At 30.8% G+C, this 17,378-nt stretch overlaps 1 pseudogene; it reads left to right on the plus strand.

The window, feature by feature from the left end:
• LOC140857420 (uncharacterized) overlaps nt 1-16,793 on the plus strand; it is a 31,267-nt pseudogene extending 14,474 nt beyond the window's left edge.
• The last annotated feature ends 585 nt before the right edge of the window (nt 16,794-17,378 follow it).

A 17,378-nucleotide genomic window follows, 5' to 3' on the forward strand; every position in this document is an offset into this window, starting at 1 on the left:
TTTTTAAGTATGTGAGCCAGTCTATATAATTGGTCTCGGTTAATCAATTGATATCTAGGATTCAAACTAGAAGATTAGAAACTGACACAATAAACAGTAGAGAGCAAAAATTCTAATTAGATGTTTATACTAATTTCATAATTTGCTCTAAGAATTTTTGGATGCAAAAAGAGACTCTCACTATTTTATCAGATCTCCCACACTCTCCAGGTGGAGAAATAAAAATCTTAACACAACAATTGAATTTCTAGTGGATGCTGCAGTCTCACCGATGCCGTGCACCTCATCTAACAGTTATTGATAATACAAATAAACATCGATGCATGGATAACTCTTTGTTCAGATACTTCTCTAAGTATGCTGCAGCTACTTGATCTCTAAGTCATGTGGGCTCACCTAACAGTTATTACCTGCACTCAGTTAAGTTAGACCCACCATTCACAAGCAGGTACAAAGCTGTCATTCGATCTCTCACCTAATAATTATTGGGTTTAACCCCATATTTACTCTAGAGCAACTCTTTGCTAATAGAATGATTGCGTGTTTCTGATGCAACTGAACCACTATGACCAGTCGAGAACAATCAATGTCGGTAGCACGCCCGCACATCTACAATGGTGGAATATCTTAGACTTAATATTTATGGAGAGATTTAAATTTAGATCTCATCTAATCAGTCATCACATAACTGATGTAATTGGTATGGGCTAAATCAAACCATCAAGCAAGTATATTTGAGACTCAATCTTTCAAATCGATCAGATAAGTGGAGATTGGTGGGGGTCCCCCTATTGCTTTCCTTAGATACCAATAAATTAGCTAGATAAGCGAATAGAACCAATTAAATAACCATCTTTTAATTATTTATCTTAGACATCAATTGGATAATTGATCCAAATAGGTTAGCTTAGGTGAATCAGATTTGGACCATAAAGCCGAATTAGGTCTTTAGATTAATTGATTCTATATATAGGTGTCAATCCATTCGATCAACAATAATTATATGATCTTGAGTTCCATTGATCTCATTTTAATCAACACTTGACTTGATTTGATCAAAAATTAAATCGATTTAGACCCAATATGATCAAATCAAACGTAATCCAATTATATGACCTAATTTGTTCTACCCATGATCAATTTCTCATGTACAAACACTAATTTTAGATCTTAAATCTAAATTTTTAGATTTAAATTTTTTACATAAAGTGTAAATTTTTTATCTCAAAATAATTTTAGATCATATATATATATATATGTATCATATACATAAACAAGTTCAGATCATAAAAATAAATTTTTGCCCTAAATATGCTTTCATATATTACACATATGAATCAAAATAGATCTCAAAATTTTTTTCAGATCTAAATAACAAAACATATATCACATATATACTGAAAAAATTAGATCTAAAAATTTAATTTAATTAAAAATTTTAACATCATTCTAGGACAACCATGCAGCATAACAGGTTATGCCAGAGTAACCTTATGTCAGAAGGATATCAAAACCTTTCAGATCTGAAATTTTTTTCTACAAATTTTAGATCTAAATCTTAGTCTCATGCATATGACGTGACTTTGACACTATTGTTGGAGTTTTATAGTTTTATGCATACAAAATTTTTCAAAATAAGTATGCAGTGAAATTTAAAAATTTTCAGATTAAATCTTATTTAATCTAAGCATGCATAAGATCAAATCTTTAAACCATAAATAGAATCATTATATGTGAGATAAGATTTAGATATAAAAATCAAATAAAAAAAATAAATTAAGAATATACCTTGATATCGATCAATCTTCACCGTAAACTGATAATCATGGATGTCTTTCAAAGATCCCTTGTAGCCGCACAAGCATCCGACCTCTATAGATATCCACACAAAGTTCTGATTTGATCAGAAGCCTTTTAGTCTCATCAGGATACTAGCTCCCTTACAGAGATCACATCTTAATGGTTGAAAATCTTTTTTTCTCTCAAGACACTCTTAGAGAAGAATAAGAGGTAGAAAAATGTTGATCTCTACGTTAGAGATTATGAGAAGAATCCTTTCTTTTCTTTTCTTTTTAAAATTCATGCATCAAATCTCTACAATAGAGATGTAAAAATTTTGTCCAACTTTTGGATAAAGAGGAGAGAAGATATTCATGTCTAAACATGGACAAGAGAGAGGGAGAGATGTTCTAACAACCAACTCTTGGTTGTGTAAGAAAGAAAGGATGAAAAGCAAAACAAACCTCACACCTCCATCTTCACGCCGTCCTCTTTTTTTTTTCTCTTGATTATTTCATGCACAAAGTCCCTCCTTTTGGCATGAAACATGATCCTTATCTCAGCCATCTAATGCCTCAAAGGTGCTGGGTTTAAATAGGGAAGAAAGGAGTTCTAGATTGTGTAGGAGATAAGAGTCCAATTCACCTAGGACTCTACTATAATTCATACCGCCCATACTTATCCTTGTGTGCCCAGATTTCACACGATGATTAAGGGGATTTTTTAAGGTTCTTACATGCTAAAAAGAAGTAGAGAGGTAGCATCCAAACTGGTTGTGGCGTGGGACTTAGTTGGCGCATGGAAAGGAAGGTATTTAAATCACATGGGACTCTCCTTTAGGTGGCTGTTTTAAATCCAAAAAAACTTCAGTCAATCCTAATCATATTAGAAGCAGATTAGATCCAAATAGATAAAAAATTAAATTTGATTTGAAGCTCAAACTATTTAGATTAGATGTCACCTAATTGCAGGAGTCCTAGTCTTTTTGGACTCTCCCTTGGTGCTTGAGTCAAACTCAATTTAATCCTAATCCAATTAGAATTTGATGCACCCATAAAAATAAGAATTTTTTGTCTAAATAAGAACTCATACATCCTAATCTAATTAAGAATTGAATCAAATCTAATTCTTAATTCAAATAGGAATCATTCTTCCATGTAATTTAGGTTATCTCATAACCCAATCATGTTTGATCAAATCAAATCAATGTCAAGTCAAATTAAATCTAATTTAATTAGACTTGATATAAGTCTCATAGCTCAATCAAATTGAGGCAACTAGCAATCCAATTGCTAATTAATTCTTCTTTAACTTACTAACTCTTTAGCGAGTTAATTGATTGCAACTTTTGTATTGGATCAATCATCAATCAAATTGATGATCAAATTTTGTTACGATTCATAATTATAATTCAACCATCTGATCAATCAAAAATCTCTTTTGTGTGTGACCCCATAGGTTCTATTCTATATGGTAGTGAGATATATTGTGATCTCTATAACAATATCATTGAAACTCTTTTTAATGGATTGGAACAGTTTCAACTCTATCTATCAAGGATCATCGATCATCAAGATGATGCTTGTGAGTCTCACAATCCATCAGTGACACCTAGCAATATATAATGACAATCTAGCAAAATAAAAAGTGATGAATCTTTAGGTGCAATAAATGATGATACAGTCTCTCTATCGTGAGTTTCGACTGAATGGCAGATCATGGATGAATCATCAATTCTTATCATCAGTCATATGATAGATTTAATCAGTTTGAGTCCATATGTGATTTTATGAAAATTTTTTTCCATTAATAACACTGCTATGGCCATAGACTTAAGGACTCAGCCTTTTAAATCTTATAGGACTACTCTCTTCTGCTAGGATCGATAGATCCCATCTAGATGCATATCCCACTCCTATGGTAGACCAACTGTTGCCAACATCTACTACAAGGGCTTATTAAGATCCATATTGATGTATCAATCAAACTCCAGCAGCCTCACTGTGAGTAGTAGTGCCATCTCAGGTCAAAAGACTAGTCGTACAACTGCAGTATTAAAAAAGTCATTAACGAGTGAGCAGACATCCATATGACTTCTCGTATTAGTCACGCTCAGTGCTAGTTGTTCTCTAACAAACATCTGCACTCTTACTCTTGTGTTACTACACTGCAGACTTGAGATCCATCTGTCTGAAGGAAGTGATCCATGCACTGGTCTATTTGGATCAATCACCATCCCTATGATGATCTTATGATCAGAAGCAATTTAGAAATCAACCATCAATGACATATGTCTTAAATTCTCAACTCTTTGAGAATATGTATCATAATCTTGTTAATTCCTTAGATGATTTATGGACACATAAATATGAATGATAATATAAATATCCAATAAGTACAAAATCATGTCCTAGAGATATGATATGTGTCAGATAAGATTGACTTCTAGGACATACATCTAACATCGGATATCCCATTAAGCTGAGGTATTCCGAAGGGAGTCCATTAAGAGACTATACTGTTATCCTTAAGATATCCTAAAAATTTTTGACTAGGGTATTCACCTCCTCGATCAGATCAAAAAACCTTAATAGATTTGTCTGTTTATTTTTCTACTTTATTTCTGAATTTCTTAAATTTTTTAAAAACTTCAGACTTATGTTTCATTAGATATACATACCCATACCTAGATAGATCATCGGTAAAGATGATGAAGTAGCTATAACTACCTCTGGTTTGCACATCAAATGGTCTACACACATCAGTATGTACTAGGGCAAGTAACTTAGTGACCCTTTCTCCATGTCCTACAAAGTATAACTTGGTCATTTTGTTTTGAAGATAAGATTCACCAGCTGGATATGACTCTAGATGAAGAGAGCCAAGGATTCCATCTTTTTTCTGTTTGTTTATCCTATCCTCTCCAATATGGTCTAGTCTATGATGCCACAAATACTTCTGGTTAATTTCATCTTTGAATCTCTTTTGACCTACAGTACTCACTATTTACTCATTCAAATTCATATTCACATCAACATGTAAGTGATATAGACTATCAATTAAAAGATCACGTGTAACTAATTTATTTCATAAATAAATAGAACAAAAATCTTTATTAAAATTAAATTTAAAACCATCCTGTGCTAGTATAGACATCAAAATCAAATTTTGATTAGCTACAGGAATAAAATAATAATCTTTTAAATCTAATCTAAAATCTGATGTTAATCGAAGAGGATAAGTGCCAACAGCTTCTGCAACAACTTTTGCTTCATTGTCGATCCAAAGAATCATGTCACCTTTTCTTAATTTTCTACTTTCTATTAGACCCTGTATCGAGTTATATATATGAGCACTCGAATCAAAATCCAATACTCAACTAGAAGTAGAAGAAATTATAATGTTAGATTCAATTTCGAGCATATCTTCTGAAGATTTATCATCCTCTTTAGTCTTTAGGCTCTCCAGATAAAGTAAACAGTTCCTCCTCCAGTGGCCTTCAGCATCATAGTGGAAACATTTTCCCTTTACTTCAGCCCTTTTTGAAACGTTGTTTTTTGGCTTGCCCTCTTTCTTCTACTTCTTAGCGGATTTGTTCTTTTTCTTCTAACTAGACTCTCTCTTGATTGAAGAAGTCCGCTCCACAGCGACAGCAGTGTCCCTTGAACTTTTCAAGGTTCCTTCCATAGTGACCAACATGTTGACTAGTTTGGGTATAGTGCAATCAAGTTTATTTATATAAAAATTTATAATAAATTGATTATATGAACTCGTAAGGGATTGAAGGATCAAATTCATCTATAATTTCTTTTGCATATCAAGCTTGATCTTTTCAAGCTCCTCAATGTTCTTGATCACTGTCATATAGTGCTTATAAACTAACTGTCCTTCATGCATCTTCAGATTGAAAAGTCTCTTGGATACTTCGAAGTATACTGTATGGCTCTACTCACCATATAACTCTTGTAGATGAGTAATCATAGCTCTAGCAGTGGGTATAAGCTCCTGTTGGCTTTGCAACTCATTTGACATGGATACAAGCACATAGCACTTAATCTGATTATCTTCATCCATCCACTTTTTATAAGTAATTTTTTGCTCAGTAGTAGGACAGTTTGGTAATACTAGAGACTTTCGATCGAGTATATCATCTAGTTTTTTAGAAGTCAAGATAATTTTGAGATTTTTTTGTCAGTCTTTATAGTTAGTTCTAGTCAAACGATTAGATTCAAAGATGCAGGTCAGAGAGTTTAAGACTGACATTGTTTAACTATAAAAATAGAGATTCAAGTTAGATTTTTATACTTTAAAATTATATTTACTTTTAGGAACTTTAAGATGCAAACAATGACTCCTACTAATTTTTTAGATCCCTCCACTCTTCAGATAGGAAACAAAAATCTTAATGCAACAAATAGATTCTTAGTGGATGCTACGATCCTACCGATGCCATATACCTCACCTAATAGTTATTAGTAACATGCACATCGATGCATGGATAACTGTTTATTCAGATATTTTTTTAAGCATGTTACAATGATTTGATCTCTAGGTCATATGGGCTCACCTAATAGTTATTGACCATACTCCTTAGTTAAGCCCGATCCACCATTCACAAGTAGATACAAGGCCGTCATTGGGTCTCTCACCTAACAGTTATTTAGCTCAATCCCATTCTTATCCTGAAGTAACTCTTTGCTAATAGAGTGGTTGCATATTTTCGATATAACTGAACTACTATAACCAATCGAGAATAATTAACACCAGTAGCATATCCGCATATCTACAATGATGAAAGATCTATGGAATTAATATTTATGGAGAGATTTAGATTTAGATCTCATCAAATCAGTCATCATATGACTGATCTAATTGGCATGGGCTAAACCAAACTGCCAAGCAACCTCTTTCAAGACTCAATCTTTCAAATTAGTCAAATAAGTGGATATCGGTGGGAGTTCCCCATTGCTTTTCTTAGACATCAATAAATTGATCGGATCAGCAAACAAAATTAATTAAATAACCACCTCTCAATTATTTGCCTTAGACACTAATAGGTCAATTAGTCCAAATAGATTAGCTCAAGCAAATCAGGTTCAAGCCATCGAGTCATATTAGATCCTTAGATTAATCGATTCTACATATGGGATTCAATGGATTTGATCAACAACAATTATATGATCATATAACTTAATTGATCTAATCCTAATCAATACTTGACTTAGTTTGATCAGTTACTTAATCAAATTAAATCTATTACATTCAAAAGAAAAATTTTAGATGTAATCTAATTACATGACTTAATTTTTATTTTTTTCATAACCAAAATTCTTATACACAAATATAAATTTTAGATTTTAAAAATAAATTTTACATCTAAATTCTTTACATGAAGGATAAGCTTTAAATTAGAAAACTCATTTTCAGATTTAACATACAAGTATATATCTCATATATGTATGTAAAATTTAGATCTAAATAAAAATTCAAATCATAACATGATATTATATATCTCATATACAAATCATGAATTATATTGAAAATAATTTTTTGATTAAATATGCAATCATATATCTCATATATCAATTATAAATCAGGTCAAATTAAATTTTAGATTTATGCATGCATCTACATATCATATGATTATGAACTAGAAAACGTTCTAGAATAAAATTTAGATCTATATATGCTTTTACATATCAACTATATATTCTAAAATAAAATTTAAAATAAATTTAAAATTTAAAATACTCATTTATATATCTTATGTATCAAAAAAAAAATCAGATTTTAAATCTCTTTTCAAAATATGTATGTCAATTTCATGCATATGAAACTCGTGGCTTTGATACCACTATTGAAAATTTTATGTCAGGCATGCATGTATGTTTCAAAAAAAAAAATTTAAATAATATAATAAAATAGAAGATTAAAATATCTTTTAATCTACATCATACATGTATAAAATATAAAGCAACAGGATCTATTTTATATATTGAAATTGAATATATGCTGAAATCAAATATGTGATCAAATCACATATCTGTTTCGTAAATTCTTTCTTTAAATTTAGATCTAAAAGAGAATAGATTCTTTCTTAACCGTGCAAGCACTCAGTCTCTATGAGTATCTAGTCAAGATCAACCTGGAACAATCCTCTTTGATATTAATTTTTTTTCTCTAAGAAAAATCAGCCTGCGAATCTGAATGAAGTCTGGATCGTGATCAACTCTTTGATCCTTTTCTTGATCTTCTTCTTCTTTTCTTCTCTTACTTTTCTTACCTTTATTATGAAGCAATCAGAAACTAAAAACCAACAAGCAAATAGGATGCCCAAACTCCATTGGGCATGGAAGATGGAGGATGTCCAAGTCTTGGGCATTGGATCTTCAAGGGAGAAAAGAGGGGAGAAGAAAGAGAGGGGGCATGTGCTGCTCTATGGAGGCATGGGCTTCCTAGTTCAATTATCTAAAAGTCTTAAGAAAAGTCTCTTTAAATAGGTATAAGATTTGAATCCTATTCAAAATCAAACAACTACTTAATATAACTCCTACTTGCATTAGGAATCCTTATTTTTTTAGTTATTTGACTTCCTTTAGGAGATCCTTTAGGCATCAACTATTGGAGTCTTTACATCCATAATTACACATGCCACATGGCACCCATGGGATGCCCCTTGCTGGTCCCACACATCCAATCAAAACTATCAAGAAAATTAATTAAATGCTTGAATCCTTAATTCATTTGATCCAAAATCTTAGGCACCCAACAATTAAAACTCAATGAATCTAATTTATTTAAATTATTAGCAGATAATTAAATTTAAATTAATCTTATCAAATAAAAAATTTAAATATAAAAAAAAAATTAGATCCAACCATGTACTAGCGAGATTATCGTAAATCCAATAGAATTTTTTTAAATCTAATTAAGACTTCATAAGCCCAATTGCTTATTCCAGATCTAATTCTTTTATTGTGTGACCCCATAGGTTCAATTCTATTTAGTAGTGAGATATACAATGATTTCTATCATAGTATCATTGAAATTTTTTTTAATAGATCAGAATAATTTCACTCTAACTCATTAAGGATTATCGATCCTGAGTAACCCTAGTGAGCTCTCACAATGCAGTAGTATGTAGTGACAACCCAGTAGAATTAAAAAAGAACCTTAAGGTGTAGTTCATATGTAATTCAGTTCCTCTATTGTGAGTCTCGATTAGATGGCAGGTAATGGATAAATCATCAAATCTCATCATTAATCATATTTATGATTCTTATGAAAATTTTTTTCTATCAATCATATTGCTGTGGCCACAGACTCTCGGACTTAATCTCTCAAATCTCATAGGACTACTTTTCTCTATCAAAATCGATAAATTCTATCTGCATGCATACTCTATTCCTATAGTGGATCAACTATTGCTAACATTCACTATAAGGGCTTATTGAGATCATATTTATGTGTTAGTCAAACTTCAGCAGTCTCACTGTGAGTAGTCATACCATCGTAAGTCAAAGGATCATTCACACAGCTACAGCATCGAGACAATCACTGATGATCGAATAAAAATCTAAGTAATCTCTCGTATGGTCATATTCAGTATTAGTTATTCTCTAACAACTACCAGCACTCGTCATTCAGTTCTCTACACTGTAGACTAGAAACTCATCTACCTCAAAGAAAATGATCTGTGTGTCGGTCTATTCAGATCAATCACCATCTTCATGATGATACTATGATCGGAAGTATTTAAGAATTAAATATATATCTTTAATTCTGAATACTTTGAGAATATGTATCGAAATATTTATTTTATAGATGATTCAAGGATACATCATATTTGAATGAAAAATAAACTTATCATTTTATTGATCAAATTAATGTATTATGTATAAAATTATATCCTAACTTTATTATAATGTGTGAGCCATATTGACTTCTAGAACATACATCTAACATAGCAGTGGTTACGTAATAACCACTGCATAGACCTATGGTAGTGGTTTACTAACTGATATGGTAGCGGTTGGTATAACCACTATCATATCTCAACCTATGGCAATGGTTATCACCAACCACTGCCATAGATTGGACCTACGATACTGGTTATTAATAATCACTGCCACAGGTAATCTATGACAGCGATTATCGATAACCACTGTCATAGGTCCAACCTATGGTTGATTGTGATAGTCTCACATTGATTGAGGAAGAAATTAATGACTTGTATATAATGATTTAAGTAGTCAACTAGCAATGGTATGGGCTTGAGCATTTTACGATCTCTCTCTACCTGGGCCTCGCTGTTGTCGGCCATTTCCACCATCCGCCAGCAGCCACCGCTACCATTGCCATCCCTGACCATCAATCGCCATCCTCTACTGTCGCCATCTCGATGGGTGCCGATCACCGTCCGTTACCTACCGACCATTTTGACTAGTGAAAGGCTATGATAGCAGTTTGGCAATCGCTGCCTATTATCTATGGTAGCGGTTGGCATAACCGTTGTCGTAACTTAGTTATGGCAACAATTGGATAACCATTGTCATAGCCTCTATGGCAGTGATTTTGCAACCGCTGCCATATCCAACTACTGTCGTATCCTAAAAAATCATTATCATAGGCCTACGACGATGGCCACAGTGGCAATGGTTGTCTAACCACTGCCGTAGGCTATGGTAGTAATTTTTTGGACTATGACAATGATTTTCAACCACTGCCATAGCCCTATTTTGTAGTAGTGGATCACAAACTGTTAAAAAATATTTAGTATGGAATAGATTTGTAAAATGTTATATTGAGTGTATATTTCATGGAGAGTCTATACTTTCATCTCCATTTAATCAATCCTCCTATATAGAACATATATCTAATTTTAGATCAAGTAATTTGTAAAGGAATCCTGTAGGAGAAGATAATATGAGGGGTCCACTTAAAGATGCCCTTAGATTTGATATTATAAATTTAAAAAAATTTTAATGGAGGACAAGAAGTAGTTGTGATATCTAAGGGGTCTACATTTATTGATTCTATGCGTGCAAAGAGACCCCAGCATTCATCTAATAGCGAGATAACTTTTATCATAATTTGTTGAAAGATTATGATCAAGAATTACATCCAAATTATAAAAAGTTTTTTGAAGATTTTTTTTCTTGGGCATTTAAGCTATTTAAAATATTTGAATGGATGGTTTTGCCAGAGATTTACTTCCCTGCTCTCATTATCAAAGGATTCATTTTTGGAGGGCACTATTTTGTCATCATTTTCTTATGAAGCCAAGAAATCACTAAAAAAATTAGATCTTGGATACAAGAAGTGTCATAGTTGTCCAAATGATTGTATGTTATATCGGGATGAAAATATTAACCAAAAATCATACAACACCTATGGATCTTCACGATGGATAACACATAAAGAAGATGAGAATGATATATTGAACAAATCAATACTATATGGAGTAAGAAAAAATCGATCAAACTTTTATATCACTTTCTTCTAATATTTAGATTGAAAAGAATCGATGCATTATCAAAAATAACTTCATTGATGAGATGGTATGATGAAGATCACACAAAGGATGGAATGTTGTGATATCAACGAATAGTTTAGCATGAAAGGCAATATTGAAAAATATGTCCTAAAGCTAATTATTTAGATGATTATGCTCATTCTATAATATGTATATAAATTATTAATTAATGAATAAAAATTATTTTGATATCTTTCATTATAAAGTTACATCTTTCTTGCTAGAACTCTTGTGTTGGGATGAATTCCTTAGAACTATGAAGTAATTGATAAAGAAAGATTTATCGGATAGTTCTTAAATATATTCAAGATCAAATGATACGTCATTAAATGATGATAATGTTTATCGAGTGAAGGTCATTGTGTGCCATGTGCGTTGGTTATCCTCTTAACAAAAAAGTATCTAGATATTGATATGGTATACACATGAGATGTAGGAGTACATCGTCACTGAACAAGTAACTCATCTGCTAAGCACTCTGCTGTTAAGAGCAGCTCACGAAGCATATGGGCTTAAGTATCCCTCAGACCTAAAATCATCATAGTGACTTGCAAGCAACTCACTATGCTTTGGTACCAGACTATCTGCATTTCTAATATAATGACGGAAGGCTACTAAATACAGTCAAGTACTTATGAAGTCTATATGTGGATCAAGATGAAATTGATCCCTTCGGATTATAGGAGCTGATGCATCACTGTATTTTAATTTAGTAAAATCTTGGTTAGGATAATCTATATAATGGATTTAAAAGATTGAAATACAATATAGATGATCCTTCAAGGTTGACAGTTTAACCCCAAAATATCCTAAAGCATTCAGAGTCAAAGGGATGAATTATGCGATAACCATATGCATAGATTTTTATGATTATTCAATCCATCTGAATGTTGAAAATCATAGTTAGATGGTAACTTTGATTAGTATAGAAAATAGTTCTTGTGCTACAAGCTTGGTGTTTGAATCTATGGAATCACACATAAAGTCAAGCGACATAGAAAAGAATTGACCTAAGTTTATATATTTAATTTGAAAGTACATGACTTGATTGGACAGATAGATTAACTTGATTGAAAATTAAATTATGGATCATATGAGATTAAATAGTTGACTATGTCTAGCAAGCACTAGACATGAGGTTCAAATTCAATTCTGAAGATGAATAAGATTTGATCTTTGATTTAAGAAGTCTATGAGAGATTAAATTTAAGTACTTATTAATTTTAAATTAGATCTAATTTATTTAGACTTAATTAGATTTATAAATTTAAGTTAGACTTGATCCTAAATACTAAATAGTTTGGGATTGATAGCCTATTCAAAATTGGTTTAAATCAGGCTCGAATTAGATTCGAATTGATACATATTTGGATTAGATCCTTAGAGTCCACTTTTACTGAGAATCTCTCCTCATGGTCGATCAAGAGGTGGTGGGGTGCTGGTTGTTGCCGCCCCACACTTGGGTGTAGGCATGGGTGCATGTGGGTGCCTAGTTAGGTGCCAATCCTTTCTCTTTTAGGACTCATTCTTTGATAAGTTATGGATTAATTTAAAGTCTATTTGAATTAAAAATTTTAATCTTATGGATTATAAAAAATTATCTATAAATAGAGAGGACTTCTAACTATCATGGCATAATAATTAGATTGTGTGCTAAGGTGAGAAAGAGAGAGAGAAGTGGTGTGAAGAGGTGTGGGGCGTCACCTTGGCGTGTTCCCTTTTGGGCGACCCATCTTCTCCTTGGTGTGGAGTCTCTTGGGCATCCCCTCTTGCTGGTGTGAGGCATTACACCAGAGGCTCTCTCTCCTCCCTTGTTGTCTTGTGAAGATGCTTTAATCTGAGGCTTCATTCTATTTTTCTGCGAAGTTTGATGTGAGCATGAAATAGAGAGTTTGTGGATTCAGACCTACATGAGCTTTTAGATTCGAAATCTTAAGAATTTAATTTTAATTTTATTGTGTATCAGATAAAGATATAATCTTTATTAAGTTGTTATAGAAAATTTTTAGATATACCCTAACCACCTGCTGTGTTCTCTGATAGAAACAGACTTTCTTTTCCTTCAATTGGTATCGGAGTTAGATTTTGATACATGGATGTATAATTAATTTTTTTAATTTATTTATATATTATATATAATTAAAATTTTATATTAGATATTAAATCAAATTTAGATCTATTTAAATAAAATTTATGATCTAATTTTGATTAGATTACAAAAATCTAATCAATAGTTGGTTAAGGTTTGATATAAGTTGTTATAACAAATTTTTTTTATTACTGAATTTTATTAGAATATTAATATATTTTAAAATCTATTTTAAATTAATTTTAATAGAATTTTAATGTTGTTATTTTGGTTATGAAGTTAGACTTATTTTAGATCTGAATTGAATATATTTTGATAGATTTTCAGATCTAATTTCTGATAAAATTCTACATAATGTCAAAATAGATCTAACTAGAAAATTAATCATTATGTATTCATATGTGCATCTAACTAATTTATTTATAAGATTTTAGATCTGAATTTGATATTTTATAATCAGTATAAGATATGATTCAGATATGATATGATGTATATGATGCATCAAATTTGATTAGATTAGATGAAGAATATGGTTGATGAGATCAAAGTCATATTCATGACATAAAATATTTTATCAAATTACATGTTGATATAATCCTATTTGAAATAAGATTTCAGATCTAAGTAGCCTAGTGCTCAGATTGATGAGATCATCAGACTGTCCAATCATAAGAGATAGAAGGGATTATTTTTTCTCTCTTATCTATTCGATGGATTTTCTTATGATATGTAGGGATATAATTGTAATCTGCTTTCATGAAAAAAAGAGCGAATAAATTTTTATAAATTATTTTGATCATAAATAAATGTAGATTAGATTTAAAGAGATTTATAATTCATTACAATAAGGTAGATTTAGATATAAAAATTATTTTAAATTCTAAAAAATATATTATATTAAATATAATTGGTAGTGATCTAAAAGTAGTCATGATACATGTGATGTATGTATAAAATTTAGATCATACTGATATATGTTCAATTGTTAAACATTGATATAAAAATTTATTTTCTTGATATGAAATATATGGTATGCTTCACTTAAAATCTCAGTAGAATAGTTCTATAAATTGAAATACATATTTCACATACTTAATTTAAAATTAAGTTTAAATGATTTAAATTTAAGAATTAAAGATTACTAAGACACCACATAAATTGATGGGCAATGAGTTAGCATGTATCAGGTCCTTCTATTAGGTTAGACCTAAGATTAGAAATAAATATGGACTGAATTGAAAAATTGATTAAATCTAATCAAAAGTTAAATTAGATTAGATCAGAATTTTTCTAGATCAACCTTAATAGTTGAAGCTTGATAAGTCCATATTTTTGACCTTAATAAATAGACCATGATCATAGCTCAATAGTTGAGCTCGAATCTTCTGATAGATCAAATCAAAACTTATTAACCAGTTAGTTTCTTTGGTAAGTTTGATAGTTTTGATCAAGTAGTTATTAATTGAGAACTATTCATCTAGATGGCATTTATGGTGAGTTAATGGCATATCCCTCCTATTGATCTCACTTACCTAGCCAACATGATAGATTATGTTTTGATTAGATCACTAGTTGATTTGTGCAGACCCATGCCATTAAGATAAATCAGTATGACTGATTCAGGTATCTTTAGACTAGTTTGTGTCTAATCTTTTACATGACTTGGTGAAGTCAGCGGAAGGACTTACAATTTACAGATCAATTCCTTTTTTTATTCTTAAATCAATAAAATTTAATTTTTTAAATTATTAGATCTTTAAAATAATATAATTATGATGATAACTTATTCATAGCCTCCCATTAAGGTATGTGATAATGAGTCCAATATTTTAAATAGGCATTGGAGGTGCCACACACATGGTGTCTATTGGGTATTGGAATTATCATTCATCATATGATCATCTTGTTGTGCCCTTCAGATCAATGCTCAAGTTGAGTGAGCCACACTTAGGCTTGAACATTCATTTATTGAATGCACTTGGTGTAGTCAAATTAATGGTTGACTAATCAGAATTTTCAATGGAGGTGCCACATGCTTACTGAAGAGATGTTTGGGATAAAATCTAATTGCTAGAAATTATTTAGAGAAATAATTGGTTATAAATCTACCCATAGATGCACTAGAGTTGGTCAAGCCACACTCAGACCTGAGTAATATTATTATTTGATAAAAAAAAAAGAGTAAAGGCAGGAGTAAAGGCACATCTTGAATTGAAAGATATGGGTACAGGACATCTTGATTTGAAAGATATGGGTATAAGATAGGAGTTTTATCTCAAAAAGTTTACCAATGGTAAAACATATAAATCTTCTACATATTATATAATATCTATTCAAAAGAAAAAAATCTTTTTATGATAGTTTTAAAAAATATCATTGTTCTTGATGGATACATATCAAATATTTTAAGATGAATAAATTGGAAAGAGCGAAAGTTGAGATCTCAAAAGTCATGATGGTCATATTTTCATGCAAGATATTTTCTCATTGACTTTAAGGTCACTAATATGGAAACAAATTATTATCATTATTGTATAATTATCATTATATTTTAAAATATTATATTCCAACATTCTTGATCTATGGGAGCTTGAATAATTAGAGTCTCATGTTGCATTTACACTTCGCCATATGGAAAAAAATCTTTCCCCCTAGATTTTTTTACTATAATAGTTCAACTACTTATTCATTTAACTACAGAAGCTAAACTTGGTGGACTGGTATATTATACATGAATGTATCCTATTGAGAGGTGATGTTGCTAAATTATATTGATGTAATATTAGAATTCTTTAGTATAAGCAATGTCATACTCATATTGATGTTTCTATAAATTTTTAATTTTTTAAGATATCTTGTATGCTTAAAGGATTATGTATAAAATAGAGCCCATTTAGATGGTTGGATTGTAAAAGGACATATTGCTAAAAAGTGTTTGATATTTTGTTCGAAATATCTAAAAGGGATAGAGATCGTTTTTAATCGACCTTAAAGGAATTGTAGTATTATTGAAAACATAGAACTTTAAAAGTTTTCAACTACTGAAAGAGTTTTAGAGAGGGTTGAAAGCATTATTCTTGATAAAAAAAAATTCTTAGCACAAGTATATCGTTATGTGTTACTTCATAGTGATATAATATTTGAGTATGTAGGTAAGTATACCTAGTTATACCTTGATAAAATTTAATGTCATATTACATATAACGCTCTTGATCAAAGAATTGATTTTTTTATAGAGAATTTTTGATTGCTCATAGATGAGCCAACCATAACATTCATCCTTACTTAAGGATTGAGTAACGATAGTTAGTCAAGTTATTCCTTGATTGGCTTTTCAAATGGATTAGACATATATGTAAGGAATACATTGATTTTGGATATATTTATTAATATCAAATAATATATCACTAATTTTATCATGATTTGTAGGTACCACTAATAATGGAGAGAAATTATTTAGATGAATTAATAGCTATTGCTCGTGGTCCTAATAATATCATCAATTGATATAATGGTTTCATTATCAACGACTTCAAATTTTATACTAATGACTGTGAGAAAATTAGAAAAATCTAGAATAGTGGAGTTACGATGGAAGCATATGGAAAGTGTTATTATGATGCATTTATGGATATTTTTGAGTTGAATTATTGTTAAAAATTTAAAATAATATTATTTTGATGTGATTCGATTGATATAAACTTACCAAGGGATTTGAAGAAAGATATAAATAAATTTACACTTATAAATTTTTCAAGATTGATATATACTGGTGTGTTATTGAAGAATGATTCCTTCATTTAAACTGAACAAGTATTTTTCATACAAGACTCGAAAGATAGGGAATGAGCTATTGTCATCAGAACAAAACCTAGGGATTTGTATGGTATAGGAAAAGGGTTATAGTAGAACATGAAGAGACTTATACACTGTGTGTGCTTTATAATTTTGTGTTAGTTGATGACCTAAATGCTA

The sequence above is a fragment of the Elaeis guineensis genome, chromosome 4 (genome assembly GCF_000442705.2).
Source record: "Elaeis guineensis isolate ETL-2024a chromosome 4, EG11, whole genome shotgun sequence".
NCBI lineage: Eukaryota > Viridiplantae > Streptophyta > Magnoliopsida > Arecales > Arecaceae > Elaeis > Elaeis guineensis.